Raw genomic sequence first — 11716 nt, forward strand, 5'->3', positions numbered from 1 at the left:
ACAGTATACTGTATATATACTACAGAGGACAGTATAGTGTATATATACTACAAAGGACAGTATACTGTATATATAGATTACAGAGGACAGTATACTGTGTATATACTACAGAGGACAGTATACTGTATATACACTACAGAGGACAGTATACTGTACATATACACTACAGAGGACAGTATACTGTATATACACTACAGAGGACAGTATACTGTACATATACACTACAGAGGACAGTATACTGTATATACACTACAGAGGACAGTATACTGTATATATACTACAGAGGACAGTATACTGTATATATACTACAGAGGACAGTATACTGTATATATACTACAGAGGACAGTATACTACTACAGATGGATCTGGATAGATTGGAGTCTTGGGCAGATAAGTGGCAGATGAGGTTTAACACTGACAAATGTAAGGTTATGCACATGGGAAGGAATAATGCAAGTCACCCGTACATACTAAATGGTAAAACACTCGGTAACACTGACATGGAAAAGGATCTAGGAATTTAAATAAACAGCAAACTAAGGCTACTTTCACACCTGCGTTCGGGTGTCCGCTCGTGAGTTCCGTTTGAAGGCTCTCACAAGCGGCCCCGAACGCATCCGTCCAGCCCTAATGCATTCTGAGTGGACGCGGATCCACTCAGAATGCATCAGTCTGTCAGTGTTCAGCCTCCGCTCTGCTCAGCAAGCGGACACCTGAACGCTGCTTGCAGCGTTCGGGTGTCCGCCTGGCCGTGCGGAGGCAAGCGGATCCGTCCAGACTTAAAATGTAAGTCAATGGGGACGGATCCGTTTGAAGATGACACAATATGGCTCAATCTTCAAACGGATCCGTCCCCCATTGACTTTCAATGTAAAGTCTGGACGGATCCGTTTAGGCTACTTTCACACTTAGAATTTTTTCTACAATATAATGCAGACGGATCCGTTCTGAACGCTAGTGTGAAAGTAGCCTAAGCTGAAAAAACCAGTGTCAGGCAGCTGCTGCCAAGGCCAATAAGATAATGGGTTGCATCAAAAGGGGCATAGATGCTCGTGGTGAGAACATAGTCCTACCATTTTATAAATCACTAGTCAGACCACACATGGAGGACTGTGTACAGTTCTGGGCTCCTGTGAACAAGGCAGACATAGCAGAGCTGGAGAGGGTCCAGAGGAGGGCAACTAAAGTAATAACTGGAATGGGGCAACTACAGTACCCTGAAAGATTATCAGCATTAGGGTTATTCACTTTAGAAAAAAGACGACTGAGGTGAGATCTAATAACTATGTATAAATATGTCAGGGGTCAGTACAGAGATCACTCCCATCATCTATTTATCCCCAGGACTGTGACGAGGGGACATCCTCTGCGTCTGGAGGAAAGAAGGTTTGTACACAAACATAGAAAAGGATTCTTTACTGTAAGAGCAGTGAGACTATGGACTCTTTACTGTAAGAGCAGTGAGACTATGGACTCTTTACTGTAAGAGCAGTGAGACTATGGACTCTTTACTGTAAGAGCGGTGAGACTATGGGCTCTGTACTGTAAGAGCAGTGAGACTATGGACTCTTTACTGTAAGAGCAGTGAGACTATGGACTCTTTACTGTAAGAGCAGTGAGACTATGGACTCTTTACTGTAAGAGCAGTGAGACTATGGACTCTTTACTGTAAAAGCAGTGAGACTATGGACTCTATACTGTAAGAGCAGTGAGACTATGGATATTTTACTGTAAGAGCAGTGAGACTATGGACTCTTTACTGTAAGAGCAGTGAGACTATGGACTCTATACTGTAAGAGCAGTGAGACTATGGACTCTTTACTGTAAGAGCAGTGAGACTATGGACTCTTTACTGTAAGAGCAGTGAGACTATGGACTCTATACTGTAAGAGCAGTGAGACTATGGACTCTTTACTGTAAGAGCAGTGAGACTATGGACTCTTTACTGTAAGAGCGGTGAGACTATGGACTCTATACTGTAAGAGCAGTGAGACTATGGACTCTTTACTGTAAGAGCGGTGAGACTATGGGCTCTTTACTGTAAGAGCAGTGAGACTATGGACTCTATACTGTAAGAGCAGTGAGACTATGGACTCTTTACTGTAAGAGCAGTGAGACTATGGACTCTATACTGTAAGAGCAGTGAGACTATGGACTATTTACTGTAAGAGCAGTGAGACTATGGACTCTTTACTGTAAGAGCAGTGAGACTATGGACTCTTTACTGTAAGAGTGGCGAGACTATGGACTCTTTACTGTAAGAGCAGTGAGACTATGGACTCTTTACTGTAAGAGCAGTGAGACTATGGACTCTTTAAGAGCAGTGAGACTATGGACTCTGTACTGTAAGAGCAGTGAGACTATGGACTCTTTACGGTAAGAGCAGTGAGACTATGGACTCTTTACTGTAAGAGCAGTGAGACTATGGACTCTTTACTGTAAGAGCGGCGAGACTATGGACTCTTTACTGTAAGAGCAGTGAGACTATGGACTCTTTACTGTAAGAGCAGTGAGACTATGGACTCTTTAAGAGCAGTGAGACTATGGACTCTTTACTGTAAGAGCAGTGAGACTATGGACTCTTTACGGTAAGAGCAGTGAGACTATGGACTCTATACTGTAAGAGCAGTGAGACTATGGACTCTTTACGGTAAGAGCAGTGAGACTATGGACTCTTTACTGTAAGAGCAATGAGACTATGGACTCTATACTGTAAGAGCAGTGAGACTATGGACTCTTTACTGTAAGAGCAGTGAGACTATGGACTCTCTACTGTAAGAGCAGTGAGACTATGGACTCTTTACTGTAAGAGCAGTGAGACTATGGACTCTTTACTGTAAGAGCAGTCAGACTATGGACTCTTTACTGTAAGAGCAGTGAGACTATGGACTCTATACTGTAAGAGCAGTGAGACTATGGACTCTTTACTGTAAGAGCAGTGAGACTGTGGACTCTATACTGTAAGAGCAGTGAGACTATGGACTCTTTACTGTAAGAGCAGTGAGACTATGGACTCTTTACTGTAAGAGCAGTGAGACTATGGACTCTTTACTGTAAGAGCAGTGAGACTATGGACTCTTTACTGTAAGAGCAGTGAGACTATGGACTCTATACTGTAAGAGCAGTGAGACTATGGACTCTTTACTGTAAGAGCAGTGAGACTATGGACTCTATACTGTAAGAGCAGTGAGACTATGGACTCTTTACTGTAAGAGCAGTGAGACTATGGACTCTAAACTGTAAGAGCAGCGAGACTATGGACTCTTTACTGTAAGAGCAGTGAGACTATGGACTCTTTACTGTAAGATCAGTGAGACTATGGACTCTTTACGGTAAGAGCAGTGAGACTATGGACTCTATACTGTAAGAGCAGTGAGACTATGGATTCTTTACTGTAAGAGCAGTGAGACTATGGACTCTATACTGTAAGAGCAGTGAGACTATGGACTCTATACTGTAAGAGCAGTGAGACTATGGACTCTTTACTGTAAGAGCAGTGAGACTATGGACTCTATACTGTAAGAGCAGTGAGACTATGGAACTCTATACTGTAAGAGCAGTGAGACTATGGACTCTATACTGTAAGAGCAGTGAGACTATGGACTCTTTACGGTAAGAGCAGTGAGACTATGGGCTCTTTACTGTAAGAGCAGTGAGACTATGGACTCTTTACTGTAAGAGCAGTGAGACTATGGACTCTTTACGGTAAGAGCAGTGAGACTATGGGCTCTTTACTGTAAGAGCAGTGAGACTATGGACTCTTTACTGTAAGAGCAGTGAGACTATGGACTCTTTACAGTAAGAGCAGTGAGACTATGGACTCTATACTGTAAGAGCAGTGAGACTATGGACTCTTTACGGTAAGAGCAGTGAGACTATGGAGCTCTATACTGTAAGAGCAGTGAGACTATGGACTCTTTACTGTAAGAGCAGTGAGACTATGGACTCTTTACTGTAAGAGCAGTGAGACTATGGACTCTTTACAGTAAGAGCAGTGAGACTATGGACTCTATACTGTAGGAGCAGTGAGACTATGGACTCTTTACGGTAAGAGCAGTGAGACTATGGACTCTATACTGTAAGAGCAGTGAGACTATGGACTCTTTACGGTAAGGGCAGTGAGACTATGGGCTCTTTACGGTAAGAGCAGTGAGACTATGGACTATTTACTGTAAGAGCAGTGAGACTATGGAACTCTATACTGTAAGAGCAGTGAGACTATGGACTCTTTACTGTAAGGGCAGTGAGACTATGGACTCTTTACTGTAAGAGCAGTGAGACTATGGACTCTATACTGTAAGAGCAGTGAGACTATGGACTCTTTACTGTAAGAGCAGTGAGACTATGGACTCTTTACTGTAAGAGCAGTGAGACTATGGACTCTTTACTGTAAGAGCAGTGAGACTATGGACTCTGTACTGTAAGAGCGGTGAGACTATGGGCTCTTTACGGTATGAGCAGTGAGACTATGGACTCTTTACGGTAAGAGCAGTGAGACTATGGACTCTTTACAGTAAGAGCAGTGAGACTATGGACTCTATACTGTAAGAGCAGTGAGACTATGGACTCTTTACGGTAAGAGCAGTGAGACTATGGAGCTCTATACTGTAAGAGCAGTGAGACTATGGACTCTTTACGGTAAGAGCAGTGAGACTATGGGCTCTTTACGGTAAGAGCAGTAAGACTATAAACTATTTACTGTAAGAGCAGTGACACTATGGACTCTATACTGTAAGAGCAGTGAGACTATGGACTCTTTACTGTAAGAGCAGTGAGACTATGGACTCTTTACTGTAAGAGCAGTGAGACTATGGACTCTGTACTGTAAGAGCGGTGAGACAATGGGCTCTTTACGGTAAGAGCAGTGAGACTATGGACTCTTTACGGTAAGAGCAGTGAGACTATGGACTCTTTACTGTAAGAGCAGTGAGACTATGGACTCTATACTGTAAGAGCAGTGAGACTATGGACTCTTTACGGTAAGAGCAGTGAGACTATGGACTCTATACTGTAAGAGCAGTGAGACTATGGACTCTTTACTGTAAGAGCAGTGAGACTATGGACTCTTTACTGTAAGAGCAGTGAGACTATGGACTCTATACTGTAAGAACAGTGAGACTATGGACTCTTTACTGTAAGAGCAGTGAGACTATTGACTCTTTACTGTAAGAGCAGTGAGACTATGGACTCTTTACTGTAAGAGCAGTGAGACTATGGACTCTTTACTGTAAGAGCGGTGAGACTATGGACTCTTTACTGTAAGAGCGGTGAGACTATGGACTCTTTACTGTAAGAGCAGTGAGACTATGGACTCTTTACTGTAAGTACAGTGAGACTATGGACTCTTTACTGTAAGAGCAGTGAGACTATGGACTCTTTACTGTAAGAGCGGTGAGACTATGGACTCTTTACTGTAAGAGCGGTGAGACTATGGACTCTTTACTGTAAGAGCAGTGAGACTATGGACTCTTTACTGTAAGAGCAGTGAGACTATGGACTCTTTACTGTAAGAGCAGTGAAACTATGGACTCCTTACTGTAAGAGCAGTGAGACTATGGACTCTTTACTGTAAGAGCAGTGAGACTATGGACTCTATACTGTAAGAGCAGTGAGACTATGGACTCTACTGTAAGAGCAGTGAGACTATGGACTCTTTACTGTAAGAGCAGTGAGACTATGGACTCTTTACTGTAAGAGCGGTGAGACTATGGACTCTTTACTGTAAGAGCGGTGAGACTATGGACTCTTTACTGTATGAGCAGTGAGACTATGGACTCTTTACTGTAAGAGCAGTGAGACTATGGACTCTTTACTGTAAGAGCAGTGAGACTATGGACTCCTTACTGTAAGAGCAGTGAGACTATGGACTCTTTACTGTAAGAGCAGTGAGACTATGGACTCTTTACTGTAAGAGCAGTGAGACTATGGACTCTATACTGTAAGAGCAGTGAGACTATGGACTCTGTACTGTAAGAGCAGTGAGACTATGGATTCTTTACTGTAAGAGCAGTGAGACTATGGACTCTTTACTGTAAGAGCAGTGAGACTATGGACTCTATACTGTAAGAGCAGTGAGACTATGGACTCTTTACTGTAAGAGCAGTGAGACTATAGACTCTTTACTGTAAGAGCAGTGAGACTATGGACTCTATACTGTAAGAGCAGTAAGACTATGGACTCTTTACTGTAAGAGCAGTGAGACTATGGACTCTTTACTGTAAGAGCAGTGAGACTATAGACTCTTTACTGTAAGAGCAGTGAGACTATGGACTCTTTACTGTAAGAGCAGTGAGACTATGGACTCTTTACTGTAAGAGCAGTGAGACTATGGACTCTTTACTGTAAGAGCAGTGAGACTATGGACACTTTACGGTAAGAGCAGTGAGACTATGGACTCTTTACTGTAAGAGCGGCGAGACTATGGACTCTTTACTGTAAGAGCAGTGAGACTATGGACTCTTTACTGTAAGAGCAGTGAGACTATGGACTCTTTAAGAGCAGTGAGACTATGGACTCTGTACTGTAAGAGCAGTGAGAATATGGACTCTTTACGGTAAGAGCAGTGAGACTATGGACTCTTTACTGTAAGAGCAATGAGACTATGGACTCTATACTGTAAGAGCAGTGAGACTATGGACTCTTTAAGAGCAGTGAGACTATGGACTCTGTACTGTAAGAGCAGTGAGACTATGGACTCTTTACTGTAAGAGCAATGAGACTATGGACTCTATACTGTAAGAGCAGTGAGACTATGGACTCTTTAAGAGCAGTGAGACTATGGACTCTGTACTGTAAGAGCAGTGAGACTATGGACTCTTTACTGTAAGAGCAGTGAGACTATGGACTCTTTACTGTAAGAGCAGTGAGACTATGGACTCTTTACTGTAAGAGCAGTGAGACTATGGACTCTTTACTGTAAGAGCAGTGAGACTATGGACTCTTTACTGTAAGAGCAGTGAGACTATGGACTCTTTACGGTAAGAGCAGTGAGACTATGGACTCTATACTGTAAGAACAGTGAGACTATGGACTCTTTACTGTAAGAGCAATGAGACTATGGACTCTTTACGGTAAGAGCAGTGAGACTATGGACTCTTTACTGTAAGAGCAATGAGACTATGGACTCTTTACGGTAAGAGCAATGAGACTATGGACTCTTTACTGTAAGAGCAGTGAGACTATGGACTCTGTACTGTAAGAGCAGTGAGACTATGGACTCTTTACTGTAAGAGCAGTGAGACTATGGACTCTTTACTGTAAGAGCAGTGAGACTATGGACTCTTTACTGTAAGAGCAGTGAGACTATGGACTCTTCACTGTAAGAGCAGTGAGACTATGGACTCTTTACTGTAAGAACAGTGAGACTATGGACTCTTTACTGTAAGAGCAGTGAGACTATGGACTCTTTACTGTAAGAGCAGTGAGACTATGGACTCTTTACTGTAAGAGCAGTGAGACTATGGACTCTTTACTGTAAGAGCAGTGAGACTGTGGACTCTTTACTGTAAGAACAGTGAGACTATGGACTCTTTACTGTAAGAGCAGTGAGACTATGGACTCTTTACTGTAAGAGCAGTGAGACTATGGACTCTTTACTGTAAGAGCAGTGAGACTATGGACTCTATACTGTAAGAACAGTGAGACTATGGACTCTTTACTGTAAGAGCAGTGAGACTATGGACTCTATACTGTAAGAACAGTGAGACTATGGACTCTTTACTGTAAGAGCAGTGAGACTATGGACTCTGTACTGTAAGACCAGTGAGACTATGGACTCTATACTGTAAGAGCAGTGAGACTATGGACTCTTTACTGTAAGAGCAGTGAGACTATGGACTCTTTACTGTAAGAGCAGTGAGACTATGGACTCTTTACTGTAAGAGCAGTGAGACTGTGGACTCTTTACTGTAAGAACAGTGAGACTATGGACTCTTTACTGTAAGAGCAGTGAGACTATGGACTCTTTACTGTAAGAGCAGTGAGACTATGGACTCTGTACTGTAAGAGCAGTGAGACTATGGACTCTTTACTGTAAGAGCAGTGAGACTATGGACTCTATACTGTAAGAACAGTGAGACTATGGACTCTTTACTGTAAGAGCAGTGAGACTATGGACTCTATACTGTAAGAACAGTGAGACTATGGACTCTGTACTGTAAGACCAGTGAGACTATGGACTCTATACTGTAAGAGCAGTGAGACTATGGACTCTTTACTGTAAGAGAAGTGAGACTATGGACTCTTTACTGTAAGAGCAGTGAGACTATGGACTCTTTACTGTAAGAGCAGTGAGACTATGGACTCTATACTGTAAGAGCAGTGAGACTATGGACTCTTTACAGTAAGAGCAGTGAGACTATGGACTCTTTACAGTAGGAGCAGTGAGACTATGGACTCTATACTGTAAGAGCAGTGAGACTATGGACTCTATACTGTAAGAGCAGTGAGACTATGGATTCTTTACTGTAAGAGCAGTGAGACTATGGACTCTTTACTGTAAGAGCAGTGAGACTATGGAGCTCTCTGCCTGAGGAGGTGGTGATGGTGAGTACAATAAAGGAACTCAAGAGGGGCCTGGATGTATTTCTGGAGTGTAATAATATTACAGGCTATAGCTACTAGAGAGGGGTCGTTGATCCAGGGAGTTATTCTGATGCCTGATTGGAGTCGGGAAGGAATTTTTTATTCCCCTAAAGTGAGGAAAATTGGCTTCTACCCACAGAGTTTTTTTGCCTTCCTCTGGATCAACTTGCAGGATAACAGGCCGAACTGGATGGACAAATGTCTTTTTTCGGCCTTATGTACTATGTTACTATGTATCATAGCCGATGGCTATCCATTTTCTTTAGTCCCTCTATTTGATCTAAGGGATAGGAGGCGGAAAAATTGTAGTATTAAATATAGATCAATACATGAATGAAGATTACAGACAGCTCAGTGACATAACTACTTATTTGCCCCTTAAGGCAGATCCGACATTTAAATTACAACAATCTCTGCGTTCTCTGTTATGGAAATATGTCTCATGCCAAGTGCTATCTGAAAAAACGGCAGAAAAATTGTTTCCTTTATATCCAGTAAAACCAGTTTGGTATTACAGGCCGAAAATTCACAAATCATTGGTAAAACCACCCGGGCGACCGATAGTTGCAGGTATTGGGTCCCTTTCCGAACCTCTATCCCAGTACTTGGAGTGGTCACTCCGCCCTCTATTATCGGGTGCTCCTTCCTTTTTACAGGATACCAATGATTTTTTAGAAGCACTTGGTGAGACTACATGGCAAAAAGGTTTTTACTTGCAACAATTGATGTTGAAAGTTTATACACAAAGATTCCTCAAGATCTAGGTGTAACAATTGTTGGAGATTTACTAAGTAAGATAGGAAGAGACAAACTTTACACTGAATTTGTCACTGAGGCGCTGTCTTTTGTGCTTAAAAATAATACGTTCATGTTCAATAAGCAATGGTATATACCGCAATGGGGACGCCAGTTTCCTGCACCGTTGCAAATTTATTCCTAGCTCAATTCGAGGAGAGATATATAGTCACTAAACCCCTATGTACAAGAAATCAAAAGCTTTTTTAGATACATCGACGATGTGTTTATTATTTGGGGGGGTGATCGAGATCAATTCAGCTCTTTTGTTCAGTATCTAAATGATAACTACACGAATACGAGTTTCACAAGTAAAATAGAGGTACAAGCCATCGAGTTCCTAGATGTCCAAATTAGGGTCATTAACGAGGAACTAGACACTGCTATATATAGAAAACCCAGTTCGACGAGTTCTCTTTTCCATTATGACAGCTTTCACCCGCCACATGTAGCAGCAGCCGTCCCATATGGTCAATTTGTTAGACTAGCAAGAATAATCAAAAATGATGTGGAGTTTGAAAATCAGAGTTTAGACCTGATTTATACAGCGTGGATACCCGCCCCGTTTAATTGACAAAGCTTATGATAAAGCATATGCGCGCAGGCTTAATAAGGATGCATGGAAAAAGCAAACTATGGCGAAAGATCGCAAGATACTAGAGCAGTGTTCACATTTGAATATTCTCCCATGGCTCAAACTATCAAAAATGCCATTTTAAATAATTGGCATATGTTACAGCGAGATGAGCAATTAATCGACAAAGTGATCAACAAACCAATTGTTAGAGCAAAAACCATAGGGGACATGGTGACCAGCAGCAATCTCCCGGATACGAGTCCTACCTGGCTAGATAAATGGAGTCCCACGGGAAACGTCAAATGTGCACACTGCGCTGTGTGCAATGCTATGCCAACGGGTAAACAGATCCAGATTGGACACATAACACTATTAAGCAGTTCATTAATTGTAAGTCAGCTCACGTAGTATATGCGATTTTTTACCCATGCAAAAGATCTTACATCGGCAAAACCCATAGACCTTTATATGTGCGATTTAGAGAGCATAAAAGATCGATTGTTACAGGCGTTGGAGCTACACGCTTGATAGAACATGTCAAAGAGGAACATAAGAATAATAAGGAAGTGTTGAAATGTGCAGGGATTGAAAGAGTTAACCTGCCAATGAGAGGTGGAGACAGAAAGCGTATTCTATTGCAACATGAAGCACAATGGATGACAAAAAGCCTCAACGATAAAATGTATATGATTTTATGTTTTTATAACTACATGAAGGTGATCCGAATATTTGAATGATTGATGCACCTGTCCAGCAGTGACGTGCACGGAGGAGACAGGTATATTGGGCGCTCCCCTTTCACGTCACAGTAGGCTCGACAAAGCGCTGTTGGAGCGCGAAACGGCTGTTGACTTTCTTTCTGCTATGTGACCCGCACCCGCTATGTTTTAGACTACGATGTTATGAAGATTCGGTGAGTGCCGCCTTGTTTTTCCTTTTTCTTCTACTGTTGATGAGATTTGCCTTGTTACATTCACAATATTGACCCCGAAAGTGTTTGTCTGGTTCCTCTGTATATTAGACCAAACCTTCTATACTACAAACCGGATTCCAAAAAAGTTGGGACACTATACAAATCGTGAATAAAAACTGAATGCAATGATGTGGAGGAGCCAACTTCTAATATTTTATTCAGAATAGAACATAAATCACGGAACAAAAGTTTAAACTGAGAAAATGTACCATTTTAAGGGAAAAATATGTTGAATCAGAATTTCATGGTGTCAACAAATCCCCAAAAAGTTGGGACAAGGCCATTTTCCCCACTGTGTGGCATCTCCCCTTCGTCTTACAACAGACGTCTGGGGACCGAGGAGACCAGTTTCTCCAGTTTAGAAATAGGAATGCTCTCCCATTCTTGTCTAATACAGGCCTCTAACTGTTCAATCGTCTTGGGCCTTCTTTGTTGCACCTTCCTCTTTATGATGCGCCAAATGTTCTCTATAGGTGAAAGATCTGGACTGCAGACTGGCCATTTCAGTACCCGGACCCTTCTCCTACGCAGCCATGATGTTGTGATTGATGCAGAATGTGGTCTGCCATTATCTTGTTGAACGATGCAGGGTCTTCCCTGAAAGAGATGACGTCTGGATGGGAGCAGATGTTGTTCTAGAACCTGAATATATTTTTCTGCATTGATAGTGCCTTTCCAGACATGCAAGCTGCCCATGCCACACGCACTCATGCAACCCCATACCATCAGAGATGCAGGCTTCTGAACTGAGCGTTGATAACAACTTGGGTTGTCCTTGTCCTCTTTGG

This window comes from Bufo bufo, chromosome 7 (genome assembly GCF_905171765.1).
Source record: "Bufo bufo chromosome 7, aBufBuf1.1, whole genome shotgun sequence".
Classification (NCBI taxonomy): Eukaryota; Metazoa; Chordata; class Amphibia; order Anura; family Bufonidae; genus Bufo; species Bufo bufo.